This window comes from Lepisma saccharinum, chromosome 2 (assembly GCF_977018435.1).
Source record: "Lepisma saccharinum chromosome 2, izLepSacc3.1, whole genome shotgun sequence".
In the NCBI taxonomy this organism is placed as follows: Eukaryota; Metazoa; Arthropoda; class Insecta; order Zygentoma; family Lepismatidae; genus Lepisma; species Lepisma saccharinum.
The window spans coordinates 52,158,198-52,174,810 of record NC_139230.1 but is presented as its reverse complement, the minus strand read 5'-3'; the positions used below and the strand labels follow the sequence as shown (position 1 = coordinate 52,174,810).

The 16,613-nt window shown below is 38.1% G+C and overlaps 1 protein-coding gene across 1 annotated transcript in view; it reads left to right on the top strand.

Moving 5' to 3' along the window:
* The window catches only part of LOC145982049 (vitellogenin-like), a 165,700-nt gene that overhangs the window by 59,808 nt on the left and 89,279 nt on the right, over positions 1–16,613 (top strand). The gene's annotated exons all lie outside the window — the stretch shown is intronic.

The window sequence follows — 16,613 nt, the reverse complement described above, 5'->3', positions numbered from 1 at the left end:
CTTCCTTACATGTCAGCGATCATTTCCATGTGCATGTCGACACTGTCATGTACTTTTTTCGGGGGGGCGGGAGGGGGCGAAACCCCATTTTTTTTTAAAAAAAAAGTATTTCCAGGGGATTTACCACCTTTCCCCCTCCATATATACGCCGAATTTGCATAAATTTCATATAGTCTGAATCTCTGGTTCATTCCGCGTACAACGGTATATCACTCATCTCTCTAGGGCAATTAGTCTCCGATCTACACTCATTTAATTGAAACTCTGCATTTTGCTCAAAATCGGCTCGGGACTGTGAAGCTTACTTGTGAAAATGGCCTTGGGACTCAAAAGGTTAAACAAACAATGAAATTAAGGAATCGAATTATGTACAAACTATTTTTATTGAGAATATTACATGGGTAGCATATGGTGGAAATATGTGCTAATAGATTTTTTACTATGCGTGCTAACATTAACAATATGTTCCTGCATATTCCTAAAATTTTCACAATTATTCTAATGATTCATATTTTTGGAAATGAGAGACACAGTAGTATATAATTGCAGAATAACTTAGTACGATCAAACCCCGATTTTACGTTTTTCAGGGGCCTGTAAATAAGAAACTTAAAATGCGGGAAACATAAAAAGCGGGAAAGCATAAGGGAGGGGTGAAACTCAAGGGTCAGTAAGAAATTACTACACAATCGACTTTTTATGGAGTATGTTGTATCAAAAATTATTTAATAATAGGAAGTAAGTATGATAATCAAGTTCTAAGGTCAAAAGCAAGACGTGCTGTTAAAATCAATGACGGATTAGCGGGACCCACTTTCGAGGGTAGGGACGGTGGATGACTGCTTCTAACTTCCACCTATTAGGTTCAGTTTATGCATCTGATCATGCGAGATCTCTGTTCACTCTGTAAACTGGTAATTACTTGCTATTTTTAGAAGTCCTGGGTAATTGGAGGGGGGTGATGTTTTATAGTTGGACGCCAAGCATCTTTATATACTGTATAACACCATTAAGCCTTGTTTCCATGATGAAAAACTCAATATGCTGACCAAGGCAGAAATTTATTTTATTATAAAAAATATAAACTAAATGTATCGTTTCATCCTTCTAGCAAGGTCTTCATCAGACTATGTACCTAGTACAAATGTAACAAGGTACAAGAACAGGATGATAATATACACAAAAATACTCCCCTCCAGACTATTAGAAAGTTGTTCTGGAACATTCTAGCAGGTGGCTTTCCCTTGTCAACTTTACTTTCACCTGAAAATGAATGTGGTTGGACTCTTTATCTCAAGCTGTATTTCCTTCATTCTTCTTCCTTCTTCTCTCCTCTTTCTCTCTTGTCCTTTCCACTCTTTCTAATACCTTCTTCCATTCTTTGTTTATCATCAGTCTCCCATTCCAGTTCATTGCATCTTCTTCATCTTTCTTCTCTATTTCCTTGGCCTCTTTCCATTTTCTCACTAGCATTCTCTTCTCCCTTCCTATCTGCTTAGCCTCATCCCACTCTATGTCATGTCCTGTTTCTCTCATGTGTTTAAATATCGCATTTCTCTCTCTCTTAAGTCGTACATCATCCCTATGTTCTTTCAACCTATCTTTCAGCCTCTTTTTCGTTTCTTCTATGTACACACACTGACATTCTTTACATTTCACTTCGTAGATAATCCCTTCCTCTTCCTCTTCTCTGTTTTCCTTTTTCTTGTTAGTATTCTTCGCTATTGTTAAGATGCTTCTCCCTCCCTTCCTGTAAGTTTTAATGCTCGCTTTTCTAAGCACTTTGCATATCTTTTCTGTGGTCTTCTCTATACTCCGTTACAAACCTCTTCTCTTTTTTTCTCTTCCTCTTTTTCTTTCTCTTCCAATTCTTCCCTGCCACTTTTCTTCCTTCTTCTGTTTATGTCCAGTCTATCCTCCTTCTCATAGCCATTCTTTTTCAGCTGTTTCCATAGGCTATTTATTTTGCCTTCTTTTCACATTCTTTTGTGCATATTTTCTTGATTCTGTCCTCCATATTCTTTATAAAATTTATTTTTGTCACCTCACTTACATCACTTCTTTTGTGGCAGAATACCCCTGCTGCACACTTCTTCTGATGCCAAGCGGTTTCAATTTCTTGTCCTCTCTTCCTTTTCATCAATATATCTAGGAAGCTTATCTTGTCTTCTTCTTCTATTTCAAGTTCCAATAATATCCCTTTTTCTTCATCTTGTATTTCTTTGGCAAAAATGTCGAGTTGCCTCTTCGTTCCCTTCCATATGCCAAAACATATGCCTCTTCTCTGCAACATTAGGAGAAGGCTCTCCAATAAAAGAAAAACATGGTAAAATCAACTTCATCACCATTAGCCGTGCACTTAAATTCACAACCACTGTCTACAGAAAACTGGATGCAGGCAACCAGTACATACATGCTCTCTCTAGCCATCCCTCCAAGCAAAAAGCCAATGTGTGGCTGAACTTTTATCGGAGAGCCTTCTCCTACTGTTGCAGAGAAGAAGAGGATCTACGAGAGGAGATAGCCACCATCACTGAAATAGCCCTGAAACATGGCTACACTGAAGCACAACTTTCCACTTGGTTCAGTAAAGCAGAAATACAGGTTAGACACCCTAACCAACCACAATCAACCCATCCGCAAGCAACCCAGCCACAATCAACCCCCAGCAGCCAATATAAATGGTTTGCCTTCCCCTACCATCCCACCACTTCCAACCACATATCCAAAGCCCTTCTCCCATATGGCATCAAAGTAGCGCACAAACCCAATTCCAAAATAGCTGATAAACTGAACAAACACAAACGGTACTTCCTCTCCCCCCTTGATAACCCAGGTGTATACGATGCAGAATGTGAATGCAAGGCTCATTACATCAGCAGGTCCATCAGATCTGTCAATGAAAGAATCCAACAGCACCTAGCAGATGCGAAAAAAGCCCAACCCACTACTGGTCTTGCTAAACATATCAAAATACAATAGCCATAAAATTCAAAAGGTTCAAGTCAAACACACTGCTCACACGCTTGTAGACACCAAAATCAAGGAACCGCACGCCATAATGCACTTCCCGCATGAGCTAAACATCGATAGCGGGCAAGCGCACCACACTTGGATTCCCCTACTACAACAGTTATCACCCGGAAATAGCAGACGACACAAACCCAGATGCACAGTTAACAACAGCGCACCTAGCGGCAGCCAGAGAACTACAAACAAAAGATGCATGCCAAGCAATGGTACAGCAACTTCCAACGAGGATGGTGGCAGTGGCCACTGAAATTAATCGAAAAAGAAGAAAAAACAGCTTCGCGGATAAAAGTGAGTACTAGTTTTCTCCATATTTTATATACTATCTCGTCTCTCTTTTCCCAATTATGAGAGATTAAACATGTCATAAACCTCCCATCTTGAAATGCCTGGCACCAGGAACCTACAGATTGCCCACCGACATTTAGTACAAGAACTTTTTCTTCTCCTCTTCATCTATTGTTCACAATAGAAATTAACCTAACAAAGGATTGGCCACGGTGCCTCAGTCGGTAACGCATCTGACTACCATGCTCAAGGTCCCGGGTTCGATCCCCGGCCGGTTCAAATCCGGGAACTTTTTTAATGGTGGAAGCAGCCCCGGCGCCCACCCAGCGTCGAATAACATGGGTACCTGGGGGAAACCCTGGGGGGTAAAGGCGGTCAGGGGCGTGATGCTGATCACATCACCCCCACTCACGACCGGATCAAGAAAGTGTGGGGCGTTACCCCCACACCCCCTATATGCCTTCATGGCGTGGTGCTATGCACAGGGGAACACTTTACTTTACTTTTTTAAGGATTGGCTTCTGTACAGTGTATTAAATAAATAAAATAGATGTTCAATGTCACAGCAGGAACTGATTTGCCGGAACGGGATGCATTCCGGTTCATTTTAAGCCCTGAGTATTAGCAATAACAACTATTATTATTACAGTTATGATTGTTGTTTTGCAATGAATATTATAAACTCATAGATATGAACCAATTTTATTCCACAATATTATTATTATATTTTTGGGAAGATTCTTCTACTCGATCCACAAGATGAGTGAATCTAGAACAACTGTTTTTCATAATTTGTTTTCACATTTCCTGTAGTTATTGTACTGAAATTGAAATGCATAGTTATTCTAGTTTGTTACTAAATTTTACACACAAATGTTAGGCGAAATTTTAGGCCTAATGTTTGTTGTGTGACCTCTCACATAAAACTCTAATTTTTGAAATTTTGTAACTCAAAACCATTTATTCCCTGAATTAAATGGTAGAATGTGAAAACATAACCTTGTATTTTACACTATTTTTTCAACATAATGCAGTTTTTACTTTGGTTATTCACCTCTTTATTTGTCTTATTAACAATAACTTTTCTGTTGTTTTTTTTTGTAACTTGAAATGATGTACGTCAATTTCCATGGGTGTCTAAGAACCGATTCGAATTCCCTTCCCGATGACCATAATTCACGCTAATATCATTTTCTTTTTGAGTCCAGAAATTTCCCTGTACTTAATCTTCATCTTTTGCAATAAAAATGAAGCAAAGAATACTAGGCCTAAATGAAAGTTATCAGTACTGCGGATATTTTTGTTTTGAGGATTTCGATTATTTTCTGTAATCTCATGAAAAATAAATTACAGTAGTTACATGAAATTGTCCACTTGTTGGTCAATTCTGATCGACCTGAAGATGTTTTTAGCTTGGCAGACCATTATTAATTACAACAAATTGTTTTCATTCATTTTTTTTTTTTTGCATGAAGAATCGAATAAGTTGGAATAAGAACGACATAATAATTACGAATAGAGGAAACTGCACATATTGTGTTCAATTTTTGTCCTCGTGATAACTTTGTAACAAAAGAATACAGACCACATTGGTTAAATAATATTAAGTCTGATTCACATTAACATCTCTTCGGTCACACACAAAGTTATTATTAAGAAAACTGCTGTAGAAATTTCGAAAAAGTGCTAGTCGCAACATGTGCAACATCATGTGAGTAGCACTTTCCTTAAAATCATATTCTATTTCTTACATGCTTCGTTGCACCCTTCCTTTGATGACATCTTCTTATTTTATGTATCTAAAACTCTGCGAGTGGTTTTCCTTATGTGCAAACTCTCCCTTCTTCATTGTTTTCGGCCCATCTTTCCAAACTGAACCAACGTACAATAGCATTTCGGCATGTGGAGGCTTAGCAACCACCCCAGCAACCGGTTGTATAAACCCAACATGGCCGCACCCATGCATGGGGCTAGCAGACGACGCCAAACGTATTCCCGGCCAAGTTGCAGCAAGAAAGAAGGAAGGAGGGGGGAGGAGAACGATCACTGCTTGAAGTTCTCCAATGTTGTCATGTCAATGCTTCAGACATATGAGCAAGATTTCCGATGCGGGTCATTAAAAAATGAGAAAGGGGCTGAATCCTTCAATTACTATATAGCTCTGCACAGTGCCCAAGTAATGAGCTCATGTTGGGGAAGATGGGCATCTTTTTTTTTCACTTGCAGTATGCTATGTTCGTATTCAGGTTGAAGAGCAACTGCATAATTTTAGTCACCAGAGGAAAGTCTTTTTGCCTTTATGTTAATTGGTTAAGTTGTCTCGTGTAAGGGTGCTCCCTTCCACAGAAGCATGAAAATTGGGGCAGAAATACTTGGTGGCACTTTTCAGTAATTACAAGACTAGTGATTAGGGATGGGCAATATCGGAAATTTGATATCACGATATATCATCAAGAAAATATAGTCACAGACGATATGATACTATATTTTTCCATATTGTGATATCTGCGATATATTGTCTCCACGATATATATCGCTGATATGATATATATTGCTAAAATATCATGATGATATATTGCCAAACATGATGATATATATCGCCAACACGATATATATCACCAAATATGATGATATATTGCCGACACAGTATATATCGCCAAATATTGTGGTGATATATTGCTAAAATATTGTGATATATATATCGCTAAAATATCATGACGATATATTGTCGGCATAATATATATATCGCTAAGATATTGTGTCGATATATCGCCGACATGATATACGTATATTGCCAAAATATTGTGACGATATATAGCTGGCACGATATATATATCGCTAAAATATCGTGATGATATATCACCAATATATCGTCTAGTTGATATTTATTGCCTGGATGATATTTTTTCAATATAGTGATATATCGTCTGGACAATATATCGCCCAGCACAACTAGTGATGATACCATAGGGGCATGACAAAGCAACCCCTCCCCTGCAAATGAGAAAAAGGTGAAGGTAAAGTTTCCCATGCACTTTGCACCATGCCGTGACGCATATGGGATGTGGGAGATGGTGTGATCAGCACTATGCTCCAGCTGCCTTTACCCCACATATTCTTCAATTTTTGCCAATTTGAACACCATGTGATCAGCACCATGCTTGGGCAGCCCCCGTGCTCTTTTGGCCCAAATACGCATTTTAATGACATTTAGATGTGCACTAAATTTGGCTGCTCTCAGAAAATATTGCCGCACATCTCGTTTATTCACTCATTTTTCCTGGCTCCATCACTTTACAACATACGAGTTACGCAATGTGCATAGAGAAAACATTCTCTGCCTCACGTAGAAGAATCATTAATCCCAACCTCGCCCCCCTCCCTCCCCCCCACACACAATTGATTTGACACAAATATTTTTCCGTAAGTGAGTAAAATATCGCCCTATCTGCCCTTAGAAAGAAATGATCACTTTAGCTTGTGTGTTTTCAGCTTCATTCTGATAACCAAATGATATAGTGTTCGTCCGTGAAAAAACTCCAGATTAAAAATAATCGAACAACATCCAATCATGTTGCCTAAGGAATCTAAACGAATTTCCATTGAAGAAAAAGTGCAGTTGTTATCCGGTATGGCAAATCCTTATTTTTTTCCATTTTCAACATTGCAAACATGAAGAAAGGAAAAGTTTTTACAAACAAATCCCCCTCTTTTTTTCGTTCTCGTTAACTATGAAGAATTCAGTAAATGTGTGGTCAAAGAAGCGAATGGTGATCGATCTCCTTGTCAATTTTCCACTCGCGTTTTTGTAAAGGAGAAGGGCGAACAAAGACACCTCAGTCACACAAATTGTGTCCAAACTCTAGGGAAGGCAGCATTTAGAGAGAATCGGTTTGGCAACAGTGCACTTGTTGTCTGAACCCACGGCAGAAGGATCGGCCCATTTCGTCTTCATGGGGATTGCAAGAAGTGCCATTTTCCCTTCCTGTCCCTCAAGGGAGGTATGACAAATGCAAGTTGTACCCTGCCTCTCCTTCCCCCCACTTTCCACTGACCATGCCTCTTCGCTCCCTGCTCTTGCACGAAAGCCTATCATCTGGAAGTTCAAGGTCACGTGGTGAATGAAACAGCTGCAAAAGCAAGAAAAGGAAGGAAGAAGTCGCGTAGTCAACAGCACAGGTTTCTGCCAAATTTTAAGACATCGTCACGGCTCAGAAAACTTATAAAGCAGGAAATGGGAGTTAGAGCGAACATAAAATTGAGGTGAACGTCCTATTATTTAACATGGCCTTTTGCCGGGGCCTGACTGGATGAACGTATTAAGCGGGAAAACGTATAATGTGGGAACGTAAAATTGGGGTTTTACTGTACTCACTTTTCTGTTCTATTAATGTTGGTGGCCACTGCCAGTGCAGAAAGTGGTGGTGGCGGTGGCTACCTAAATTAATAGAACAGAAAAGGAATAGAAAGCAGAACTCAAAATTGTGCTTACAAAAAATAAGAAAATACTTATATAATACCACCTTCTGCTTCTTCATCACCAAATTTCTTGGGTCTCCGAAAACCAGATACCATCTTCTCGATTGTGGCCATCTTTATGTATATTTCATATACAAGTCAACCACATCACCTTTTATTACCTGAGTATCTGAGTGAGTGAGTGACTTATCATCAGTGTTCAGGTACGAACTACTTCTGTGACTTTCTGCACAAACAATGTTGCAAACTTCACATCTTTGAAACACAATTTTAAGAAAAACCAGATGAGACTTGCATAAAAAATTAACTATTACAATGTGACAATGGCTTCTCTACCAATTTTTTTATATCTAGTTAAATCAAGAGCATACAATGAGAAATGCAGACTCACCAGCTTATTTCCTGATGCATGAAAATTGCAGAAAAACACATGAAACCAAAAACCTGAAGCTACTTATCCAAATGACCCCACAGCAAGATATCACCAATGAATTCTTGGTGCCACTTCCTAAGAAAGTTGACTGCACCCATGATGGTCAAATGTTTGCCAGGGACATTCCCTACTGGTCTACGAGTTAAAATATATCCGGTCCATATGTGAGGAAACTGGTGTAAAACAAATGCAAGTGAGGAAACATTAATCGAATGTCCTGATACAGGGTAAGGAAAGGGAGAAAAGGTTTTAGGATGTCCTACCAACAACTTCATTTTCTTAAATAGAAAGGTGGTCATGTGACATTAAAATAGGCTACAGTTTCATGAGAAATATGATGATGTGTTAAATTTCAACTTAACTTTAATTATTTTGCTGCTTGAACCCCTTATATTTGTTTATTTTAGATGAAGTTAACCCATGAAAATCTGGTGGATATCATTCTGATTGTGTTATTGTAAAAAAAAGATTTCAATAAACGTCCGTCATATTACCTAGTGGATTAAGAAGTTTGAGAAATTGATGTACCATACTTGCGGGCATATAAGACACCCCCCTTTTTTGTACACATTTTTGAGGAAAAAGCTGTGTCATTGAATATTTTAATTAATTTACAGTATTTCAAATATAAAGTAACATAGAGGTCTACTGTCAACAAATAACTTATGTAATCTAACTAGGAAAGAATACATTTTAATCTTCTTCGTCAAAACCCACATATTCATCTCCAGAGCTAAATGAAAAGTCACTTGAAACCTCACCTAAATCAGAATTGAATGTACAGGTAATCAAAAACTTAGTATTGGCATATAAGATGTGCCCTGTTTTTCTGACCTATTTTTAAAGGAAAAAGTGTATCTTATATGCCGGCAAATATGGTAGTTAACATCATAATCTCCAACTCCACCTATGACTGTCTGGTTCTAGACTCTTCTGGACTGATGTCTTCATCGACTCTAGGCCAGTACTAAAGAGGCTGCTGCACCTCTCCAAGGATTTATCGACTTCCCAGTTTATTCATAATTGTGAAAAGAGACGCGGTAGTATATAAATATGGAGAAACTAGTACTCACTTTATCCGCAAAACTGTTTTTTTCTTCTTTGTCCTATTAATTTCAGTGGCCACTGCCACCATCCTCATTGGAACTCGCTGTAATGTTGCTTGGCGTGCATCTTTTGTTTGTAGTTCTCCGGCTGCCTCTATGTGCGCTGTTGTTAACTGTACGTCTGTGCCCATGTCGTCTGCTATTTCCCGGTGTTAACTTTTGTAGTAGGGGAATCCAAGTGTGGTGTGCATGTCCGCTATCAATCTTCAACTTGTGCGGGAAGTGCATTATGGCATGCGTTTCCTTGATTTTGGTGTCTACAAGTGTGTGGGCAGTGTGTTTGACTTGTACCTTTTGAGTTTTATGGCTATTGTATTTGATGTGTTTGGCAAGACCAGTAGTGGGTTGGGCTTTTTTTGTCCAACCGTTAGGTGCTGTTGGATTCTTTCATTGACAGATCTGATGCATCTGCCAATGTAATTTTTTTTTAAATACTACACATTACATTTATTACATTGTAAAAAACAACAATTTGTCGGTTGGATGACATAACAACGTATCTCAATTTTTCAAACTTTTTAGAAGAAGCAAAAAACGTTTTCACACACACTTGGGTAGATAGTTGTGAGAATACTAATAAATTTTATTTTGTCACAAAAGTGACTTATGTTTCTGCAATAACATAGTGTGGTTTAATGTTACAGATGTTGCTTTATGTGCTTGAAATTTCATAATTTGTTGAGATATGTCGGTATGTCACATCGTAATTATTAATCTCTCAGAAATATATTTGACATACGCCATGCAAATTAGTATCAAGTTGCAGCTGCACGATTTGACAAATCCTTTTTTTTTAATCAAAATGTGAACAAAAACATGCAGCACATACTATTTATGATGTTATTTTCCATGAAACTTATTTGTTTTCTCTTTTCTTTTCAAAATGAATGGTTATATTTAATTTGAAAATTTTTGGATTTAGGTACATGTTTTAAATACAGTAGACAAGTTACAAAACTTTTCACTACTAAGTACAATTAATAAACAAAAACTGCAAAATTACTACATAACAATACTAAAATACTAAAACATTACATTAGCATCAAGAGTGACTCTTTTTGTGGAATAGTGACTGGAAACATTGTTCGATGACAGATCAATCCAGTGGTTCAAATTTCCATATTTTTTTCTTCCAATCACTGTCGAACCCTTGGAAAAGAACCACACATACTTCTCATGTGATATTTTCACAGGTTCTTTGTTCAATCAATGGAGGTGGCATTCTTGATGCTATTTCCTTAGGATTATATCTCTTAACTATGATTTTTGTGGAATCCTTGTTTTCATGTAGATAGTGTTTGGCTTGTTTCTCTGAAATCGTAGTTCACAAATATCTTTCCAACTAAAGATATCATCATTCATCAATTTCATCATATCATCACTCATCCCCATCTTCACAATTAGCCAAAAGTAGCACAAAAGTGAAGTAAAATAAAACAAATCAATCATTATTAAGCTGGAAAAGCTTATGCCTTAAAATCTACAAAATCTTCCATCTGCATTGTGTACACAATGTAAGAATGGTTTCTTCGTGCCAGTTGGATGAATGATGGGTACGAGCTGAGATGGGACAAAGATTTCTCCAACTTGCTGTAGCGATCTGGAGATTACACTGTGTGCAGTCTCTCTCTTGTTTAGCTCCAAAAATCTCAGCTAACTAACTTAAACCCAAAGATTTATAGCTGCAGCAACACACGCCCTATCAAGAAACAGCATCATGAGGCCAAAAAATCTGAGCACAATTTATTTTATATTCTCAGCTGTTAATATTACACACATCATGCAGCCACTACAGTCCTATTCTTGTTTTGGCCAGCATAACTGTAGCTGAACTTATGTATTTATAGCCTTCAATACGTAACTTCTTACTCAGTTTTTCTTCACTCCTTTTCAAGAAGTTGTAGTGGTGCCTTCTTTTGGTGAACCATCGATTTCTTACAATGTGGTCTGTAGTAGTGGCAATGATATCAGGTATTAAAGAATTGCCCTTTGTTACTTTGTTTACCTCAATAAGCACCTGTTTCTTGTGAAATGTACAGTCACTATCTTGAACGAAATGATTCCAGCAAAGCAGGATGTGACACTTGGAACACAAGAAGAAGACTACATCCTTACATCCCCTTGATTCACAATGTTTCCTAGCACATAATAGGGATCATCCGGATCACTGAAATATTCTTCAAATAATTCATTGTCAATATCAAAGTCACTCTCGTCCTGTTCTTGTGTAGGGGATGACATACTTCCATTTGTACAGCAGCCGAGACAGAGGTATATCTTTATCAGATGATACAGAGGATTCTTCATTAACTGTTTCTATAACAGTCCCTTTGTTCCACTTCCTTTCTGGAGGACAGTAAAAGTTTACAGATATCCAAGTTTGGATGTTCTTTTCTATCCGAGCACATGTAGTTCTATTCATGAAACAATATTCTTGAGCCATCTTCCCAGAGTACAGAGTACTAAGATGTCCTCCATCTTCTTCCTAAGGTGGCTGATCGCAAAACAATCGGGGGAAAGTTGAAAGCTTTGAGAATTTTTTGATAATGTCAGATATTGCCTAATAAAGCTTACAGACAATGCATATTTACTTACGTGAAATTTAGGAGATTTCGTACTTCCGCGTTGCACAATTTAATGGTTCAATCCTATTAATTTCGAAGATCCACTGTCTTCATTCACAAAAGGGTACGGCGTTTGAAGCGGAGATGGTACCGCGTCACTACATTGTTTGTTAAACTTCACCGTTGAAAGGGAACAAAATGGCCACCTCAACTTTCTCGACCTCAGCATCCAACGACTCCAAGACAAGTTCGTCACATCCGTATACAGGAAACCAGGTTCGGGCACCCAGTATATCCATGCAAAATCCAACCACCCACCAAAACAGAAAGCTGGAGTATGGATGAACTTTTACAGAAGAGCCTTCACACACAGCTGCACAGAAGATGACCTGCAAGATGAAATAGCGTGCGTAACGGAAATAGGCCTAAACAACGGTTACACCGAGCGCCAACTATCCATGTGGTGCGCAAAAACAGAAGCCCAGTTCAGAAACCCAAGAAACAGAGATAACCCGAACCAAAACCCTAAACCCAAATGGATCGCCTTTCCTTACCACCCCACCACATCTGGAAAATTTGCCAAGGCCCTCAAACCCTTCAACATCCGAGTAGCACACAAACCTATATCCCAAATCGGAAGGGCACTATCCAACTTCAAGAGATACTACCTACCCAAACTTGCATCCCCCGGTGTCTACAAGACCACATGCCAATGCCACAACACCTACATTGGCAGAACCATCCGCACCATCCAAGAACGGATTAACGAGCATGTAAAAGATGCCAAAAACGACACACCTAAATCAGGCCTCTCCCAACACCTCCACTCCACTAACCACACCATCTCCTCCATATCCATACTTCACCCAACCGGCTCTGTCATAGAAAACACCATCAAAGAAACCCATGCCATCATCCAGCAGAAACTAGCACTAAACCTGGACAATGGACAAGCACACCCAACTTGGCACCCTGTCCTCAGAAAGATCCACGACCTGAAAAAGAAAAGATGCTATACACATACTCGACCCCCCTCCAGCCATGCGGGGAACAGGAACGGCACATTACCGAGCAACACGGCCCAGCCCCCCAACCCCCAACTGACAACGCCACCGGACAACAGGAAGCAGATGACGCAAACCAAGATGCACGCACCAGTGCTGCCGAACGGGAAAAATCGCAACCACCGCCGCCCGGGAACAAACAATGTAGTGACGCGGTACCATCTCTGCTTCAAACGCCGTACCCTTTTGTGAATGAAGACAGTGGATCTTCGAAATTAATAGGATTGAACCATTAAATTGTGCAACGCGGAAGTACGAAATCTCCTAAATTTCACGTAAGTAATTTTAAACCGCGTTTAACGCAACCACCATGAATGCATATTTAGTATGTAGCTTTGATCCTTCTTCGGAAAACTGTGCCGCTACTGTTGAATTGTGATATTTCCGACTTATGCACAGTCCAATTTTGTTTCTGTGTTAGGAAACATCTGACATTCCTTCAACAAAAGGTGTCAATATTAATTTTACCTCTTGCTTTCATTATCCTTTGTCAGACTCTGCCGCTATTGTTAGATTGTGACTTTGCCGATTTGTAAACATTGAAATATACATTTCTGCATTACTTTCTTTTTATGAAAATTTTCTCCTGTTGTTTCATTTTGCTACTGTAACAAAACGAGATACGCTAACTTGTGATGCAGTTTAGGATTTACTTTGTCTGACATAAAGATAAAGTCAAGATACATTGCTATGTCATACCAAATTCTTTAACAGATTGAGATACACGAAATTTAAAAATATCCATAACTTCCTTATTAATTGGATTTGAGCTATGCTGCTTCGTCAGGTGATGTAAGGCACCGGTATGACCACAAAGATGTCGTTGACTCAATTTCGAAAAAAATTGAGATACGTTGTTATGTCATCCGACCGACAGATTGTATGAAAAATTAAAGTCTGTATTATCTTTGCCCTCCGGTCATTTCGTGTACAATTGTACACATCATCCTGTTGCCATGGTAACAATGAAAATATTCAAGTAACATGATATTTCATATTCATATGTTTCATATACATCATTTATACACAAAAGTAATTTTTTGAATGATAAACCTTAATTCGGAACCAAATTAAGAAAGTAAATTTGACTCCAAGATAGCAAACTTCAAGATGATCCGTTTTGTTGATAATTATCCTGAAAGTTTTCTCCCTTTGCTGTATCAGGGTGTTTGATTCATATTTCTCCACCTGTATTAGCTCGAAATGAGTGTTTCTGCACTTATTGTGCACCCTGTATATTTGATCTCATTGATGTACAAAGTGAATCCACAAAATATATTCTGATCAAGTTTCATTATTTGTTTAAACATGTTTTGTTATTGGAGTCCTTATTGGAGTCCTTCAGCCATCCAGTGTCATTGTTTAGCAGCTATATCCAAAGATATTGTTCATTGATTTTTCTGTTTCCAACACCTGCTTTGATTTTTCCTTACTCATTCTTACAAAATCTCTACACTTTACCTGTAAATGAATTGTTTATTTGATGCTTTTGAAACTCTTAAAGTTTATTTCTTCTTTAACTGTTCCACTTATTGTCATTGTTCCCAGTTATTAAAATTTATTCACCTTTCCATTTCAATTCCTTAATTTACCATATGCACAGATTCTATTCTTTGACTTCAATACCCTACATTGTGCTGGCCCATTTTGTTACTGTGGGATGTAGCTCCCCTTTGGTTTCTGTCAACAGCCTAGATGTGTACTGACTGATTTTTGTCTGTTTGTACTATTACTATTGTCAGTAATAGAAATGTAACAGATTAATTGGTACTCTTTCAGTAACAGTCAATGTAGTTACATAGATCCATCAATTTATTGATAAAATTTACTATTAATTTACTGAACTGATATTTCCATAAATAGGGGTGACCTTCCACATAGTACACCCAATTGTCAACCTCATTTCCACGTAGTACATCCTGCATTTTGCAGACTAACGAGGCTCTGGCGACTGTCCCTATGACCAGTATAATTCTGTGTATGTCCTGTCTGTTGTCCTTATGTGTGCTGAGTTCCCCTTGGAGCCTTGGCTTTTGACGATAGTCAGAAAATTTTAATATTTTAGTAACACGACAATGCAATTGTTTATTTATAGTAAGGGGCTGGACTCCATATAATGTGATGGATGCAAAATAGCCTAAGTGCTGGTGCACCCAAAATTTTAAATTCAAACTCAAACTCAATTTCCATAAATAATCTGTAGTTTAGTACAAAACTATAACATTGTGTTATTTTTTTATTGAACACAGTGGTGCATAAGTCATGTCTCTTGGATTTAAAATCAAATGTCTAAATATACACTGCCAACATAATCTATTGTGGTGGACTTTTCCCAGCGTCCACCCCAAGGTTTTTTTTTTTTTTTTGTTCCCGGAGGCACTGTTGCCTCCATGATGTAGTGGCTCCCTATTTCTACTGGTAGGCAGTCATTACACTATGTATTACAGTCAGCGGGTTACAGATATTACTTAATGAGGTGAATTCAGGTTCCCGAAATTTATTTATTTATTTATTACATGACACATTATGTGATGTGAGATGATTTGTCTACTCTTCTTGAAGTAGAGGGTGTTTTTTTTCTTTCAAAATTCTTGTGCAACTTAAGTCAAATTATTTAAGAAATTGAAATGTTCTCATACTACAATTCCACCTTCTTTTCCTTATCTTTCTTCTCTTTCTTTTATTGTGGGTTACTACAAGAACTTCACTTAAAACCATACTTTCTATTTACGTAATCCATTTAAATACTTTGCATTTAAATATGCACTTCAGATGAACTGGAGTTAATACAAGCTTCTTTAGACCTGTATAGTGAACCTTGGTTAATTGGTTGTAAGAAACCAATAATGCCAATTTGTGTTCCATTATGTAACTTTATTTAAACCACATACTGTGAAATTTATATTTTTGATCATTAATTCTAAACATACCAGGGCCTACCTACCAACTGCCAGCCTCACTCCCACCTGCCGAGGTGGGAGATCATCTGACCAGTTACGGGATGATGTGTGGTCAGCATGATGAACCCTTCAGTTTCCATGACCAGGTTACACTACTCATTCGTAGCTCCCCAATTTCCTCATAATGGTGATTGCTGCTGGTCCCATACACAGGCTGGGAGATCTCCCCAGGAGACTTGAACCTGCACACATCTCGTAGCCAGAGAACACATGACCACAGTGCAGGACAACATAATATTATGCTACCATATAATTTTATTACATGCAGGAGATGTATTTGCCAAGTTATAATTTACTATACATCTCCATGCTAGGAGATACCACATCACTGTCATCATTGTTTCAAAGGCAGCAGATCCCATTGTACAGGGTGTCTTAACTGTTAAGAAAAAGTAAAGAAATCAACAAGTAGGTTGGGAAGTCAATAAAAAGTCAAGAAATTATACTTGTGGTCAAGAATTCTTGCTATCACAATGACCGATTGATTGATATAGTTTATTTTACTTCACTTTTCTCACCATTTGGTTAATTGTGAAGATGAGGATGAATTGTGGTAAGATAAGATGGATGAAGGAACAATCACAAATATATAGGGATAGATTGATTGATTTGGTGTTTTTAAGTCTGCTTTATGCACAGTAAGGCTAATCGGAACTGGACCTACTGTTTAAAGTGTTATCTGAACCACT